The following is an 18,785-nucleotide window of genomic DNA, read 5'->3' as shown; positions in this document are numbered from 1 at the left end:
TTATTGTTCATTTGGCACAAAAATATGATCTTAACCTTCAGGGGCTTCTTCATTTTCTTGGTTTTTATCCTTCATTCCTACCAAATTCCCCCCCAAATTTGACAAGAACAAATGTATTCGTTCCGTTCATTTATAAAAATGTGACAAACACGAGGTTGTGCAGCACAGGGGAAGAGAAAAAATGCAAGAAAGCAATGATGCCATATTTCAGCTTGACAGCAACAACAATAATAGCGTGGAAATGCTAGTATACAGATTTCTTTATGTTTGGTTCGCACTTGCATTTACAAGTACACAGCTTAACTTGACACTGCTGCACCACTTCAACAACATCCCAAAACCTCTAGCTGTGTTTTAAATGCTGCAGGAACAAAAATATGACAGAATGTTCTTTTCTGGTATTCTTAACTTCAACTTCTTAACAAAAATTACTGAATTTTTCCAGAAGAGAGACAAAACAAGTACAAAAGACAGGTATGAAATGCTTAAGTGAAAACTCAAAATCTCAGAAGCGGGATCATGCAAACTATAGATCTTAAATCTGTTAAATTCCCTCTCATTTCACAAAAACAGACATTTTCTTAGCAACAAACAAGCAACAAGCATGCTTGTTACACCATTCGTACTCATGTTCTGTTCTCATGTGTAAAGAGATATACTGTAAAATGATTTGTTTTATAAATAGTGGGGAAACAAATCTGTGTAGAAAAATATTCATGTAGACAAGGCCGGAGGCTTGAACTTCATACAGCGTACCTCATTAAGCAAAAGAGGTTAAAATGGTTTATAATGACGCTACCTTGGTAGGATATTATTCTCCTCTTGCGGTAATTCACAATCTTTACATGCAGGACACCGTAGTTGCACACATACCATGTAGGATTATGGAAAATGATTCCATAATCATTTGGATCGTCTCCTGACCTCTGTGGACTCAACAATGGAATCAGCCATGCGGCATGTCGTCAAAATTAAAGCACAGAAAATGAGATTGAGTGTAATGTGCTGCAGCTGACTGACTGTCACTGACCTCCCATGTACATATGAACATGCGTGGGGTTTATAACCTATCAACATGGTGGGTGATCTCCTCTAATGGATGCTCGTTTCATAGATTAACAACAGAGCTCATTTAGTTAATCACTGAGGATTGGATCAAATATGTAGGTTTGAGGCTATTGTCCATTTTAGAAAAGTCAGATGCCAGACCCCTGACTCAAAGCCAAGGAAGCAGAGAGGGCACATACATTAAACTGAATAATTTGAGTGGAGGGTCGCAGCTGTGGCAGATTCAATCTCTTTTGTGGCTTTCCTTCGTCGTGGCCCAAATGAAGAGATCTTGTAATCCTTACATTACGAGTGCATGGTCATCCCTCCTTCGCTTTACATTGAGAGCATTAAAGGCAAAACAAATTTCATTAGGTCGCTGCAGATGTACGTCAAGTTGGACCTGAGCCTAAGAGGATTGTGGCTGTGTTTAGAGCACGCATGTTGAACCTCACATATGAACGGCTCAAGCTGCTTCATTGCAGTCCCACATACCACAGAGATCACAGCCCCAACTTCTTAACTCATCAAGTTGCCATCTGGGCTTTTGGGCATTTTGGGTCAAAAGCTCCTTACAGTAAATTCTAACAAATTCCATCAACGTATACATTTGGGAATGTATAGTACATTACATGTATGTGCACAGAGTTTAATCATGATTTAAATGCTTGCTTGCCAAAGGACATGCTGTACTCTGCTTTACCACATTTAATGGTGTCCTTTTTTTTTTTCTTCTTTTACATCAAAGATTGCTGGTGTTCCAATAATTTCCTCAAGGGAACAGTTTGACAGTTTAGGAAATACCATTGTTCACTTTCTTACCAAGACATGAATGAGAACACTGATAGCATTCTCATGTCTGCACGCAAAATAGAAACTGCATCCAATTTGACTTATCATATCCATTTATATGTGTGTGTACTGGCACATCTAAAGCTCTAACGCACCGATACATAAACCAAAGTATGGGTGTAGAATACTTTGGTGGTGGAACATTCTGTCACAGGACATTTTGGCCATTAAACATTTAAATTCCTGCATTCTGGGGAATTTTTATGTACCAATTTGTGCATTTTCCCCATTAATTTATGAAAGAAATGTCTTTTTTGATATAACGGAAAACACCAATGCACTTGTTTGTTCTTTGTTTTGTCATCTTGTATCTTTGCATCTTATTTTGTTTAGACATGAGGTTATTTCCTGCACTTCATTTTGACCTGTTTTATATGACTTTAGCTCTCATTTAGAGATGTGAAATTCCTTCTTTTGTTGTGTGCTTGCACCTCCATGTGTTTATCTATGAGCTCAGTGTTGCTGATAGTTATACTTTTAGGTTCTTAAACTTTGTACAACTGTTTCGACAAGACATGCATACATGGGGCTCTGAATTTCCATTTTAAATTGCATAAGTCCTTCACCTGAATAGCACCATGTGGTCAAGCTTAAACATGTGCTGCGGAGATGAAATTATTACTTTGAAATGATTATTTTACACTTCAGTTTTTGCATGCATGCATGAAAATAATGAGAAACAGCAACAGACACTCATGGATGAGTCGTCGTTGCAACTATACTACTTTTCTAGTCCACTCACAAGACTTTGTTTCATACATACGCAATAGGTCGCATCCATGTATTCCACACAGGCTTACTACTGGCCTTGTAGTGTAGTTGCCATGTGTACACGAATTTTGGACTTTATAGGGACATCTGCATACTTAAGGAGAATCAAATTTGCATAACACTGGTGTGGAAAGTTGTGAATATGAGTGTGATTGTTTATCTCTATTTGTAGCCCTGTGATAGACTGGTGATCTGTCCAGTGTGCTCCCTGCCTTCACACTCAAGTCAGCTGGATAGACTCCAGCCCCCTGCAACCCTAATGAGGATTAAGCAGTGTATAGATAATGGATGGATGGAGATGTGGAAAGTATAACACCAAGCTCAGGCCTCATCTACAATAGTAGATTTTTTTTCTAGACAAACAGAAAAAAATCAGGAGACATTCTATCCATACGACCATCATTTAAAAATACATCATTGTCCAAAAGTGAAAGCAGACACAACTACAAAAGATGCAATAAGCATGACGTTGCATGTCGTTTTGTTGTTTCTACAGACTTTTCACTGCAAATGCACGACTATGAAGTGGTACAGCGATGCTCATAAGTGGATTTTGTTTTGCTGAACAAAACCAGGCTACTTGTTTCCGAATGTTTCCAGGATTCATGCTAAGCTAACTATCTACTGTCCGTAGTTTCATATATAATGGACAGATACAGAGATGGCTGGAGCAGCCAGGGAAAGTGCTGTTTAATTGCAAAAACAAGTGCTAATAAATAAGAAGGCAGTCAAAAAAAACCTAAAAAAACAATGTCAGATGGACTTTAAAAGTATACAGAAGACAGCATAAATAATAAACAAGCAAAAGGAAAGCACACCAGCACTTTTTAAAATTTATGTTGATATGACTTGCATAATCTCAACCACAGCTGGTGCTCCTCACGCAAAAATATAAACATGCACCTGTATTTATGATGAGATTTAGATGGAATACTCCTTTAAATTGTGCGCACACAGGGATTTTTCTCGACATCATTCTTTGTTTGTATTGTACATTAATTCCGCTTCCTCTGGGTTTGCGTGCAAGGATTTATTCCACTTAACAAGCATGCCTTTGTTTTATTTGTGCGATTTGAAAAAATATTTCAATTCAAATCTGAAAATCCCTTTATAATATCTCTTGTACCTGCTCATATTCCCCTTCTCTCTGATTTGATGATGGTTTTAGCTCTGCCTGCAGTGACATAACATCCCGGCACAGAACAGGAGCGCACAGGCTCAGTGGTGAGGATTACAGCTCATTCTTCGGAACGCTGGGTTTATTTTAGGGCCCGACTGGATAAAACAGGATTAGCATCACAATGAATCTGCAGGCATTCAAACCCGGAGGTCAGCTCCTCCACGGCCTCTGACATTTGAAATGTTTGCAAATCCCCATCTGTGTTGTGATAGCTAAACATAGATTTGATCAGCTGTCATTCCAGCTAGGTGTCCATTTTTGATAAGTGCTGGGCTTGCAGTGGTGACAGCTTTGATTTACCAGTGCATTTTCTCCATTGCAAAGCTTTATGTGCAGCAGCTACCGGTCCACATGCTGCTTTTTATTTATACTGTGCTGGGTGGTGATGAACTTTACCTTGCAAGTCAGTGGAAAATAAAGTTAAGAGACTGCAGCTACACCAGCAGCTCTGTAAGTATTGTTACAGCCCCCTTAAATAGTGCTGCTTCCCTGTTTTAGATACTGTTTTGGAACTACTACTTAAGGTAGCCAAGGCTGATGAGTGTTTTTTAAGTGTGAAAAAAGAGTTACATCGATTTATCTGAGTAAAACTAGAAAAAAAAAGGCAGCAAATAATACAAATCAGCAGAATAAAAATCACATTGTTGTGCAAACTGAATAAAAACATGGTTGTAAACACTATGCTAATATTTAGCAGGTAATGTTTACCACTATCGGCATCTTAGTTTATTGTGTTAGTGTTAGCGAAGTAGTTCTAAATACAGAGTAGAATTTACTTAGGTATCATCAACTGTATTGCAATTCACCCCCAGGGTGACATGAATGCCTGAGCCAAATGGTATTTAATGGTTAAGATGAGGTAAACTTAATAGGATTCATTACCTGCGGACTAAGAATATTTGTACAAAATTTCTTAGGAGTCCATCTAAATTGCTAGCACATAAAGCCAAACAACCAATAAACAACTGGGCAAAATAAAATGTAAGATCCAATCCTGGTGCTAAAAGAGAAATCAAAGATTTGATGATACATTATCAGGGAACCATGTACTTATATACCAAGCTTGTTAGGAATCCATCCAATTGGTGTCAAGTTATTTACTGAAATACACAAATTATATCAGTGGAGGCCAGGGAGGTTAACGCATTAACAGAATTATTAGGGTGTATTTTCTGGGACCATGAATGTCTGTACAGAATCATGTGAAATTCCTTTCATCAGATGAAGTTTTGATCTGTTGTTGATACCAGAAAAGTGACAGGATCAGCGTCAGAGGGATTCATTCTCTGGAACTCATCTTATCATCTTATCTCTGGGACTTTAGTCTAAGCAAATTTTCATGTTAATCCATTCGATAGTTGCTGAAATATTTAATGCGAGACAAAGGTAAATGTTGCTACTGCAGTCTGTAATTACTGATGTGTCTCTGATTGAGCTGATGGCCTGGACATGTATGTCAAATATAACAGATAAGTGCCTTAATTAAAGGGTAAATGACAAAAGAAAGAAAGTGTTGAGACTTCCGCTTTGATTTGTAGTGATGTATGCAAAGTGATAAATCCTGATAACAATGAGCAGAGAGTGGAGAGGAGGAACCTGAAACCTTATTGTCAGCTGACAAGCTTTCTGTCTTTCAACACCGTTCTCCATGTTCACATATTTCCTTCCAGCTGCACAAACCACAGTTATCTAATGCCGGCCTCCGAGGAGCACTTTGTGGCTTACATGTCTTGTTCAAGGGCACCGTTATGAAGGAGAAAATAAGGTTTCTCATTCCCCTCCAGGTCAGTTTGGCTGCGGCAGTTAAGCAAGGTTACCAGATAATGAGAATTTCCATCACCTTGGTGTAGCAGCCCATGAACTCAAAGCCTGAGAGAGGAGGTTCAAATGAAAATAGAAATTTGTCTTTCTGTGGACTTTAATCAGGAATGAGGACTGTTCCATGCAAAGACGTGCGATTCTTAAAAAACAGAGTGCAGAGTAGTTACTACCTATAAGAAAATCATTTATTATTATTTGTGTCAGTGTAACAGCTCATAGCTTCACAGGTTGGTGGTGAAATAGTTTACGTCTTACAGTTAGATATGCAAATTACTTGAAAAAAAAGAACTTCTGAGAACTTGTTTGCCACTTTATGTTCTTTGCTTAGTTATTTCTGTTTAGCTCTGCAGAGTTTAGTTAGCATTCTGCCTGTATGTGCCAACACCAACCAGCCACAACATCAAAACCAGTGACAGTTGAAGTGAATTACATTAATTAGCTTGTTATAATTGCACCTGTCAAAGTCAGTTCTTGAAGCTAGTTCAATTCAGTTTTCTTTATAAAGTGGCATAACACAAGTAATCAGAGGCACTTTAGATGGCAAGGTCAAGATCTTAAAGTATTATAAAGAGAAAGCCAGTAATTGCCCTTTGAGCAAATACAATGGCAACAAAAAGGAAGAGAAACTCTCTTTAACATGAAGAAACCTACAATAGAGCCAGAGAAAGTGTCAGCTTCTGTCAACATAAACCAGTTATTGTGCTGGTTGATGGAACCAGTAACCAAAGAAAATAATCTCCAGAGCCAGAGATAGGTGCAGAGAGGTATTGAGAAACTTTAAAATTGACCAAATTATGACAGCTGGATCAGAGCATCTCCAAACCAACAGGTCTTGTGGGGGTGTTCCAGTATGGAGTGACTAGTATCTACCAAAGGTGGTCCAAGAAAGGCCAAGTGGTGAACTTGCAAACGCGCCCAAAGCTCATTCATGCATGTGAGGAGTGAAGACTGGTCCATGTGGTCTGATCTCACAGATCTTTACTTATTACAAACTGCTGAAACCTTACTGCTAGCTGTAATACAAAAGTGTCATTGAGTGTTTGTGCTGACTCCACTGAGAACTCCTACAGTGGGTACATGAGTGTCAAAAAAGGACCATGGAGGAGTGGAAGAAGGTGGCCTGGTCTACTGCATCATGCACTCCTTCACATCATGTGGGCAGCTGGTTGCGTTTGCACTGTTTACTTGGGCATTATGGGCCAGTCAGCTGAGGCAGTGTGCTGCTCTGCATAAAGTTCAGCTGGGAAACCTTGGGTCTTGCATTCATGGACTTTCACACCTACCTATGCAGTGTTACATTGTCGTGACCTTGTACAACCCTTCATGTCATCAGCATTCCCTGATGGCCTATTTCAGCAAAATAATCCTCCGTGCCACATTGTTCAGGAAAGGTCTGAGGAGTGTGACAAGGAGTTCAAGGTGTTGACTTGGCCTCAGAATTCTCCAGATCTCAATGCAATCAAGCATCTGTGGCATGTGCTGGAAAACATGAAGGCCTCATCTCGCAGCTTTGAGGATAAAAGGAGCTGCTGCTAACGTCTGATGCCTGATTCAACAGGACACCTTCAGAGGTCTGTGGAGTTCAACTCAGCTGGATAGCTCAGTGACTAACACTCCTGGCTTTGGCACAGGAGATTGGTGGTTTGGATCCCAGTCAGGGTGCAGCTGTCCAATGAGGACCGTTAGGCAAGGTCCTCAGTGCTGAACGCCTACCTAGCTCGTGTTGCATCTACACGCAGATGCACTATGCATTTCACTGCGCATTATACTCTGTATAACTGTGCTTGTCATAAATAAAGGTCTTGAATCTATGTTGCATTGGATAAAAGCATCTGCTAAATAGGACTGTAGTCATCCTTCGATGGTTCATGCTTTGTTTTGGAAGTCCTCCACAATATTATGCAGCTGGTTTTAAAATTGTGACTGATGAGTGTAAATGCATTTTTACTGCATGATTTTTGTAATAAAGTGAGTATTTACCTATTCTTTAACATTGATCAGTTTAGTGGTGACCAACTTTGGTCAAGATTGAAATATTACATCAACTATATGATAGACCAGCATTAAATGAAATTTTGTACAAACATTAATACTGAAGATGAATCCTAATAAATTTTCATCTAGCACCACTGGCATATAGGTGTTTTTACTTATCTAGTAAAACATCTCAGCATCTACTTCACAAATTTGCACAGAATTTCCAACAGATATGTATGGTCCCAGATAATGTATTGTAACAACTTGACGGTCTCTTTTCGTGCCACTGAAGTTGATATTTTTGATTCAGAGTGAAATGTCTCAACAGCTGTTGAATGGATTGCAATAAAACCTAACATTCTTGTTCCCTTCAGAATTTATTTTAATAACTTTGGCAAACTTTTCCCATAAATTCTTCACTAACAGCATTCGCGTCAGTCTCAGCTCTACTTTGTGATTATCTATTGGCTATGCTAACATTATACCTGCTACAGTGTCTGCAGGCATGTTAGCATGATTAACATTGTTGTAGAGATCGTGTCTTGTGCTGTTTCAACTCCTGTTAGAACCAAAAGTACAGACTGTTTCACGTTTTTATCACCAGCTAACTTCTGAGACACTTAAAAGGTAGGAGAAGTGACAGTAAGGGCTTAAAGTAGTTTATTCTTTATAGCCTTGGGTGCAGCTTTGAAGGGGGAACAGGTTCTAACAAGAGAGGGGGAAAACCATGATAAAAAACATGATTGTCGCTGACAGACTTGTTAATATCTTACTGTAAAGTAAAGCAACGCGCAGCAGAGATTCTGTTGCTCTTGCTGCTGTAGACTTGCTTTGAAATAAATAAATGAAGCTGTAATGGAAGCAGGATTTATGGTGCTGCTTGCTCTAATGCAGCAGCACTTTGACTTCCATCCACACATTCAGAGCTGATGTCATCGCTGTTGGGTGAGCCCTGTCTCGTTAATTATTGACAGACCCACATTGCACATTAGCAATTAGATATTTACCTCAGGCATTATCTTTGAACATAGTTTGGAGACACTTACAGATTTACATCCCATTCAGTCTGGAAAACTGTTCACCCCTAAAATCTAAATTTCACATTTTCAACTATCCATGAGTGAGTGAGCAAAAGATCTTTACACGTGACTAATTAGAAGCCTAGTACTTAAAAAGTCAGCTTCAGGAAAATAAATTATTCAGAATTCTCTACTTTCTAGTATAATATTGAAGACATTAGATATGTTTGTGATAAATATGTTTATGCAAATTGTATGCATGTTACTGCTGCAACAACTGCTATTTCTGATATAAGTGTTACATTTTTATTGGTAATGTTATATGCATACATTTGTTTAATTGTATGTATTCTCATTCACTATTTGTGGTTAAATAAAGTGTAATAAAACATTTACAAACATTTAAAAATTCTAAACATGAAACAATAAAAAACATTTATGCCTTCTCAATGTCTTTAATAATAATGAGTGACAATGATAATAATGACTTTGTAAAGGATTCCTCTCTTGTGGCAATGGTGAGGAATCAAGTCTCTTCTACTTCTAAGAATGCGGTTTTCTGACTCAGTCAAATGCTGTTTGGTGCAGAAAAACCTGCAGCATCACCTTTTCTCAACTTGAGACTCACACACTCGAACTCAGTGAGAAAAGCAAATCAAAAAAATAATAAAGAAATGTAGAAATCTGTCATGTAAAATAACCCAAACTGACAGATCGTTTTGTTATAATGAGGAAAACATTGCTCATATAAAGAATCTGATTTAAAAATATGCTTTATGGGCCTTTAAGCACACACTCATATACATTCATGAAAAAAAAAATTAGACCACCTTTGTTTTCTTTAATTTCTTTTTAATAATGTAGCCGTACATTTTTGCACAAAACCAGGTCTGTGAAAAAACTGTGGATGACAGAGATAAAGGTAACCCAGGAGTGTGTGAAGGGGTGAATAACACTGAACATGGCCTATAAGGTGTGTGAGTGTGTGAGGGGCTCTCCTCCTGAAGGAACATAATTCATCTTGTTCACCAGTTCCCTGTACCTTTTCAAGAGGCCAAGGGTGGTCATGTCATCTGCATATTTAATTGGAGATTGCTGTCCTGGGTGGAGACACAGTTCCATGTAGAGGGCATAGAGCTTTGGGCTGTGAGCTTGGTGAATCTTTATTTTCTATCCTCACCATCTCACATGGCTTGATGCTTAATTTTTACTCAAGGAGCACATGTGTTATCCTTGAAAAGTACAAGTCACACTGGATCTAAAAGTATGTTTTATTATGGCCGATAATTCGGTTCAGACTGTTTGACATGCATTTGTACTGAATGAATACAGCCACTGCAGATACAATGACATATAATGACAATGGACGGAGGCAGGTAGACGAGAAAAAAGCTACATGTCAGCACTGAACAGTAATGATAAGAAGCAAGTGCTGTGCAAACCAACCTTCCTTATGTCTTATAAGCAGCCTCTTGCTAACAGTTCAGACCATGTTGAAGCAATGCTGGCTATTTATTTATTCATTTATTTTTATTTAAGAGTATATTTATTTTGTTTGTTTTGTAATTAGTAGGTTGCTGCCACTTGCCAATTGACAGACTTAAGAAAAAGACACAGCCATAGTCTGTTCAGTAAACAAGTTTAAAACTAAAAAAAAGAAGCATTTTAATATTGTGGATTTCTTTTTGCTGTACTAAAACATACTGAACTGTGATTTTTGTGCATCCCTTTTTGGAGTAATGGTTTTAAAATAAGTTAGCTCCCTCTAGGAGCTATTGTTAACTCCTCGTTTTTGGAAGTGTCTCACAATTTAAAAACCTTAGTATTACAAGTTTGTGTGTTTAATTCATTTGGAGATGAAATGAAATGAAAAGTGATACTGAAACTATTGAAACGACTCCCATCAGCACTTTCCCTGAGAACTGTGTCCTTCGCTTAGCAATGTTCTGACCTATCTCTTCAAGTTCAAAGGCCTGTAGTTACCCCTGTCATCACTTTAAATGATTGCAATCAAGACAGACTAAATGCCTTCATATCTACCAGACACCACGTATTGCTCTGGCAGGAGTCGCTGTGTCAGGATAATGCTCCAGATTATTGATTAACAATCTTGAGTATTTACAGTGTGCACACTTGTGCAGGCAACCACAGGGTGCGATGCAATCAGCAGCATGTGACTGGTTACCAAAGTCATTTATGTCACATGAAACATACTGTTAATGTGTAGGTTGACGTTGCTTACAGCGTGGCTGACTGGGTTGTTTCTCACTGAGTCAGATATTCGTACAGTTGTACATCTCGATGATTCCCAGTGACCACACAGTAGCCAGTGGTCCAGTCCAAAGGATTCACTGTGTGTGTCTTAGTGTGGTGTGTATATATATATATATATATATATATATATATATATATATATATATATATATATATATATATATATATATATATATATATATATATATATATATACATATATATATATATATATATATATATATATATATATATATGTATATATTTCAGAAATTGTTAAGAGAGTATAAGCATTCCTTTGAGTGCCATCTGTTGAACTAATTGAACATGTTGGCTAATTAGCTTTGTAATAACCTTGAGATATATATTTCGACGAAAAAATATTCCTCAGCTTTTATTTTGATTTGAACAAAAAGTGGCATATCCACAATTATTCATACCCTTATCAGTAATCAATAGAAAAGCCTTTATTGGCTATTACAGCAATCTAACGCTTCCTATAATTGCTAACCAGCTTTTTGCATGTCTCCACTTGTATTGTTGCCCATTCATGTTTTGCGATGATTTTTTTTTTTAATTTTTGTTTCATCTGACCATAAAAGACCAGAAGTCTTCTTCTTTGTCCAGATGAGTATTTGCAAAGGTTAAGTGGGCTTTTCTGTTCCTTATCTGGAGAAGTGACCTCCTTGTTCTGCATCCATGGAACCGAGCAGTGTGCAGTGTTTGTTGGACTGTCTACCTTGAGATGTTGCCACCAGCAGGGCCCAGATTGTCCAGGATGGCCTTGGTGGTTATCCTTGGATTCTTTTTCACTATCCTCCACAACTGTCACTTTTGGCTTCTGACTGCATCCTCTGAGATGTTCCACAATGTGGAACGTCTTGTATTTTTTAATAATACTTTGCACTGTAGTCAGTGGAACTTGAAAACATTTAGGTATGGCTTTAAAGCCCTTTCCTGACTTGTGAGCAGCCAGCATGTGCAGCCACAGGTCTTCAGTGAGCCCATTTGTTTTAGTCATGACTGTCCACTAACCAACTGCAGAGAGCTGCTGGTTTTCACCTGTTGAGTTGATTAAAACAGCTGCTCCCACTGAATCAAACAGCTTTGACTATTTAGAAATGGTATAGAACCTTGGATTTTCCCATCAACTGTGACAGGTTGCATTGGGTATGAATAATTTTGGACTTGCCACTTTGTTTAAATTATTTACTTTAAATAACATAAATAAAAGCTGAGAAATATTTTTCCCACAATGACGCTTCTTGTACATTGTATTATTATCTTTTGGGAGAAGCCTGTGTCATTTCCAATCAAAAAATCTTGCTGTTTTAATAAAAGTAACTTTAAGTCCATTTTTACCACAGGTATAAATAATTTTGGGCATGACTGTATGTTGAACTCTGGACAAGTTGAAGCTAAAGTCTTTACTAAACGGTTACTCGGCCCTGTTCTGAGTTATCTTTGCAGGGTAAAAACCAGACTATGACTCTTTGTACGTCAATCCCTACACCAGATGTTAGACAGTTTCAGTTTTGTCACTCATCAAAATGATCATGATAACAGAGTGGACGTGCTTTCTGGAACTACTCAGTTTCCAAAGCAGAGATTTGAGCTGCTCTATGAATTCACATGACTGTGATTGTATCTAATCTGAAAAGTCTTAATGGCATGAAATGGCATGTGATTGAAACATGAATGTAAAGCACTAGAGGGAGACTACTGAGATTCCATCAATGGGAAATGTATAAAGTAGTTCAAGTGAACTTGACAGAAAAAATCATGAGGACTTGTTCTCATTGAAGAGGAGTGTTACTGTTGAAGACGAGTTTTTTAAAAGGGAAAGGAATCATTTTGTCGACCAAATTATATATGAAATGTATGTCGCTGACCACGAGGCGCTTGCTAACACTATGGAAGCAAATCAGACTCATCAGATTCTGAATTTTTTATGCCTGAATTTAGCTCATCAAAATTCTAAAAACCAGTTAAAAATTTGATGTCTTCAAAATTCGCCATCAAAAAAATTCAATGTTCAAAATTCGCCATCAAAAAATTCAATTTTCAAAATTCGCCATCAAAAAAATTCAATGTTCAAAATTCGCCATCAAAAAATTCAATTTTCAAAATTCGCCATCAAAAAATTCAATATTCAAAATTCGCCATCAAAAAATTCAATGTTAAAAAATTCGCTGTCAAAAAATTCGCTGTTCACATCCGGGGGACTCAGGCGTAAACAATCGATCCTGGCCAAAATCGAACCAACGCCCATCCAATCACGTGGCGCTCCTCCGGTCATGTGACGCAGACGGTTCACCTCACAAGACCGGGGTCAACCACGGCTACCAGCATGAACGACGGCGCTTCAGTGAGTATATTAATCCTTTTTGTCCTGTATGTGGTTTGTTTTTGTGAGAGTCAGTTAGCTGTAATTCATGCCGTTAGCTGCGCTAGCACAGCGTTAGCCGTGCTAATACAGCGCTAGACAGCGTTAGCCGCGCTAATACAACGCTAGCCGCGCTAGCACAGCGTTAGCCGCGCTAATACAGCGCTAGCCACGCTAATACAGCGTTAGCCGCGCTAGCCGCGCTAATACAGCGCTAGCCACGCTAATACAGCGTTAGCCGCGCTAATACAGCGCTAGCCGCGCTAGCACAGTAATAAGATCACACAGACAGCACGTTCTGCAGCTGGGTAGTTGAGTAACAATTTTATAAACGCACAAATGGGTGGAAGTGTGATTTATGTGCCCGAAAATGCAGTTAAGTCACAGAGCAGTGCAAAGAAACTGGTCACCTAGCAAACTGAATTAGTCTAGGTAACACTTTGTTTATTATGTGTGTTTTCTGCTCAAGTTAATGTCCTGGTTTGATTCATTTTAAATTACTCCTGATCTTGAAAGGTTTTAAACTGTGCAGTCAAAGTAGTTACAACTGTGAGCGAATAGCTTGAAATGAACTGCCCTAGACTTCTCTGTTCATAGCCGACCGTTCTTTCACAGCATGCTATATCAAGAGTTATTGTGCAATGATAGTGATAAATGCTGCCCATTTTTTCAACTGTTTCCTGTTTACTATGTGTACCCTAGATTGTTTTTGAGCATTTGTTGTAGCCATTTATTTAATACATTTTAATCCACTCCATAGCAACACCGTCTGAACTGACCAGTCTGGTGAAATTCTGGACTGGATGGGAGACTCTACCAAGAACTCTCTCCACAGAAGTAGTGAATGGCAGATACCTGACAGCCTCCACCTGCTATGAGACCTTACACATCCCAGGACATTACAAGGACCACACATCATTTAAGACTGACATCCTGGCCTGTATTTGCACTTGCCAGTCAAGATATGTTAGGTGTTGTTCTCTAGTTAGTTTTACTTGACTGACAAAACTAAGTGCACTTTTGGATTCCCTCCCCTACCTGTTCTCCCAACTCACCTGACAGGTTATCTGGCTCAAGTATGCGTGTTTCTGCCATTCATTTAAAGTATCTGAAGTTAAGAATATTTTTGGTGAACAATACATGCAATCACGGCATTAAAGCAGGAGTTTAAAATGAACTGGACTGTACTGACTTTATTTTCTCACTGGTGAATGGGATGAAAATCTGTTGCAATATTACAAAACAGCAGCCTATAAATAAATAAATAAATAAATAAATAAATAAATAAATAAATAAATGAAATTTTTTTATTTATTTATTTATTTATTTATATATATATATATATATATATATATATATATATATATATATATATATATATATATATATATATTATTATTCCAAATACTGTCAGATCAAAAAATATTTTTAAATTGCCTGTCACTGTCAACCTACTTCAACAGGCAGTTTTTTGCACATTGAAATTTGAGGTTGTTTGAATTACACTATCTCAGAACAATGATGAAGAATCTATAATACTGAACAAGTAGATCAATAATCTCAGATTATGGGTGAGTTGAAATATGAAAAAAATGAAGTGGTCTATGAAAAGTCCAGTCTTCTAAACCAGACACGTTGTTTTGTGTAATTTCTTTGTAAATTAGCCCTGCATCCAGTCATTACCATGACATGGGCATAATGGAACCATGACCACATATATCCTTCGGTGGAAAAAAGTTTTTGGACACCTCATACATTTGTGAAATATTGCATTAAGAATCCATCTGAGGTCTTCAAATGCAATTTCTATTAGTTCAGTCACAGCCATAATACGAAACAAATCCTAAAAAAGTCAATAAAAACTTGAAATTGATTGGTTCCTTAAAAATAAGAAATTTTGAGTATTGGGTCATTTTGGTAGAATTTAGTTTTGTTATTCATGTAAACAATAAACAAAAAAAGCATCATTTGTTTCTGTCTAATGCAGTCACACCTTTTGAAACACAAAAGACTTTCCAACAAATATTTCACGATAATATTTGAGATTGTGGAAAATTTTAAAGGTGCCTGAAAACTTTTTTCCACCACTGTAGCTGTATTTAATAGCAATCAGATATGCTTATGTTAGCAAGACAAATAAATGAAAATTTCAGGCTTTTGTCTTGAATTATTCTTGAGATATTATATATATATATATATATATATATATATATATATATATATATATATATATATATATATATATATATTTTATATATATATTTTATTTATATATATATATATATATATATATATATATATATATATATATATATATATATATATATATATATATATATATATAGCCTCAAATTTCAATGTGAGAAAAAAAAATGTTGAAACTAGGTCTACGGTCCACTTAAAAAAATTTAAAAGTATTTGACATACTCAGCTAATATTTCACAGATACCATTATCTATACATGGGACAGACATAGTAAGTTCCAGTAAGTTGTACAGGTGCTCTGGGGATGTACCATTCTTTGTCGCCCAGCTGCTCCTCTCTCTGAGTGCACAGTTGCAATGTACTGATTCCTGTTTTCTTTTTCTGAGCTGATAAGATGGTGTAGCTGTGTCAGTGCATTTAAAATAGCTGGGCAAACTTCTACTTGGTTGGATAAAGCATTTAAAAACACAAGTTCTTGTGTGCAAGTGAACTCTAAGAAGTCCAGATCCAGAGGCATGCGTCCCAGAATATGCTCCAAACAAGAACAAAGTCTCACATAAAGACGATTTAACAATAGTTCCTAGAACAGAGAAAAACAAAGCTATATAATGCAAACCACCAATGGGAAAAATGACTTAACCTGACTGAAAGACTAGACTGCCTCATTAGACATTTCTTTTAGAACAAATTAAGAGGAGGTTACGCATACTAAACAGGAAACGGTTGAAAAATGTGCTGCATTTATCTATCATTGCACAATAACTCTTGATATAGCATGCTGTGAAAGAATGGTGGGCTATGAACAGAGAAGTCTAGGGCAGTTCATTTCAAGCTATTCGCTCACAGTTGTAACTACTTTGACTGCACAGTTTAAAACCTTTCAAGATCAGGAGTAATTTAAAATGAATCAAACCAGGACATTAACTTGAGCAGAAAACACACATAATAAACAAAGTGTTACCTAGACTAATTCAGTTTGCTAGGTGACCAGTTTCTTTACACTGCTCTATAGGGTTGCCACCCATCCCTTAAAATACGGAAACGTCCTTTATTTGACAATTAATTGTTGCGTCCCGTATTGAATCAATACGGGATGCAAGTTGTTCCGTATTTTCATAAACGCCCCATACACGTCTGTCACACACTCATCAAAACTGCATAATGAATAAAATAAAACACAGGAAATATTAAGGGCAGCCAATGTCATCTTCGTAGGACCCATGTAGTGAGGACCCGATGCCAGGTCCAGTGGACAGACTTCAGACGTCTCTGTGTGTCCGGTCCTGTCCGGTCCTGTCTCTGGTTGCCTGGTTACAGACGCTGCTGCACCCGCACGTTTAAAAATGTCTACACCTGAAACTCCACCACGTCTAAAGAAGCAAAAACGTTTGCAAATGTACAGACTGGAGTGGGAAGAGTGGAACCCCTGGCAATGGATACAAGGCAAACTGTGTTTTCTGTTGCTCATGGACTGGCTGAAGTAAGGCAGCATCAGGAGACAAACATGGAGGAAATATGAGAACAGAGAGAACCCAACCAGCAGGTCACAGTTTATCATCATCTAATCATCTCCTGAAGTCGATATGGTAAGTGGACATCATGATGAGATCAGCTAGATTTCCTACAGTATATGGCTGTGAATTTACCAGAGGATGCTTATAATAATGCTGATGTGGCCGTAGACTCTACACTATTTTAGTGACTCAGTACATGCCTAAGTTGGTTATTATTTTTTAATGCTTTTTAGTTTTTAATAAACATTTATTTAATAGCCTATATGTAATCAAACATGGCCTTTGCCTAAAAAGAATAATATTTCATTGCACAAGTAAAAGTATAGTAATTTTTAAAACTGTTCAAATTATTATATGTTGCTAAAAAAACAAAAAAAAAACAAAAAACATCACAGTAATATGTCAATTAAAAAAGCCTATAGTATAGCATGTTCCCAACAAACGCCATAGTATAGCATGTCGCTCTAAAATTGTCATAGTTTAGCATGTTGCTCTTAAAACGTCATAGTATAGCATGTCGTTCAAAAAAACGTCTTAGTATCGCCTGTCGCTCTAAAAACGTCATAGAAAAGCCTTTAGTCCACAAAACGTTATGTCCCGGCTGTCTGAAGTAGGTGAGGAGCAACACAAAAACAGTACAGAGTAGCATCGTATGTCTCTTAGAAAACATCATAGTATAGCCTTTCGTATGAAAAATGCCATCATATACATCGTTTATTGTACAAATAACAAGTCAAAGGAAAGAGACATACATTGTAGAATTGTAGTAATTGTGGGCTGACTGATTTACTGATTATCAGTATTTTATTTTTTACTGATTTACGGTAATAAATACATTTAAAAATGCCGCTACTTTGGCTCTGAACCTTTATCTACCTGTGGTCGCTCTGTCTTCTGGAGTGATTTGATTGGTTATACGTCACGAATAAAACTCCTTTAACTTAATATCTGTAAACAAAACAAAAACGTATCAACAAAGTTTTCTGTTAGTTTGTGTTCTTCTAAGTTTAACTCCAAGATTTTAAATATTTTCATTTACTGCAAATGAATATCTACTCCAAATGTTTCACTAATAATCATTATCAGCCTTAAAAACCCACAAAACACCCCTCTATACTCAACCACACTTAGTACAGTCCGGTTCCCCCTTCTATAAATCTGCTTGGAATCTTCCACTTCCTGTTTGTCAAAGTGGCCTTCTACCTGGACAGGTTTTGTTGGAGCTCATGCAACAAACATTTTGGGTAACTGCACTTTCATATGGATGGATGACACTGAATTAGAGTCTGTTTTAATGAGACTGAGTTAAGATGTGTAGCTCTGTCATTAAATAGGAAATTATTTCCCAGAATTCACAGAGAAAAGTCTGAAATGTTTGCTAGGTTAGCGTCCCACATGTTCTTTGGCTCAGCTAAAGCTAACTCTCTCCAACTTCTGGATCTCTTGAGTTGCTTGTTGTTAAAATATCTTGCTATAGGTGCTGAAGCTCAGAAAGTCTGAGATGTTTGTTCAAAATAAGCTCATTCTCAAGTCTTATCTGAACTGTCCTTTTTTGTTTCAGCTCAAAAAACAAAGCAGGCTGTGAAAAACACTCCAAAAAGGTTTTCTTTGAAAAAAAATCATCATGAATTTTGGCGCAAAAAAAACGCCATAGTATACTATGTCGAAAAATGAGATTTTTCAACATGTTGTGAAAACGTGCCATATGATGAAATAGTGTAAAGCAGGCTGTGAAAAACACTGCAGAAAGGTTTTCTTTG

The sequence above is a fragment of the Amphiprion ocellaris genome, chromosome 17 (assembly GCF_022539595.1).
Source record: "Amphiprion ocellaris isolate individual 3 ecotype Okinawa chromosome 17, ASM2253959v1, whole genome shotgun sequence".
Classification (NCBI taxonomy): Eukaryota; Metazoa; Chordata; class Actinopteri; family Pomacentridae; genus Amphiprion; species Amphiprion ocellaris.
Note: the sequence above shows the minus strand (reverse complement) of the source record.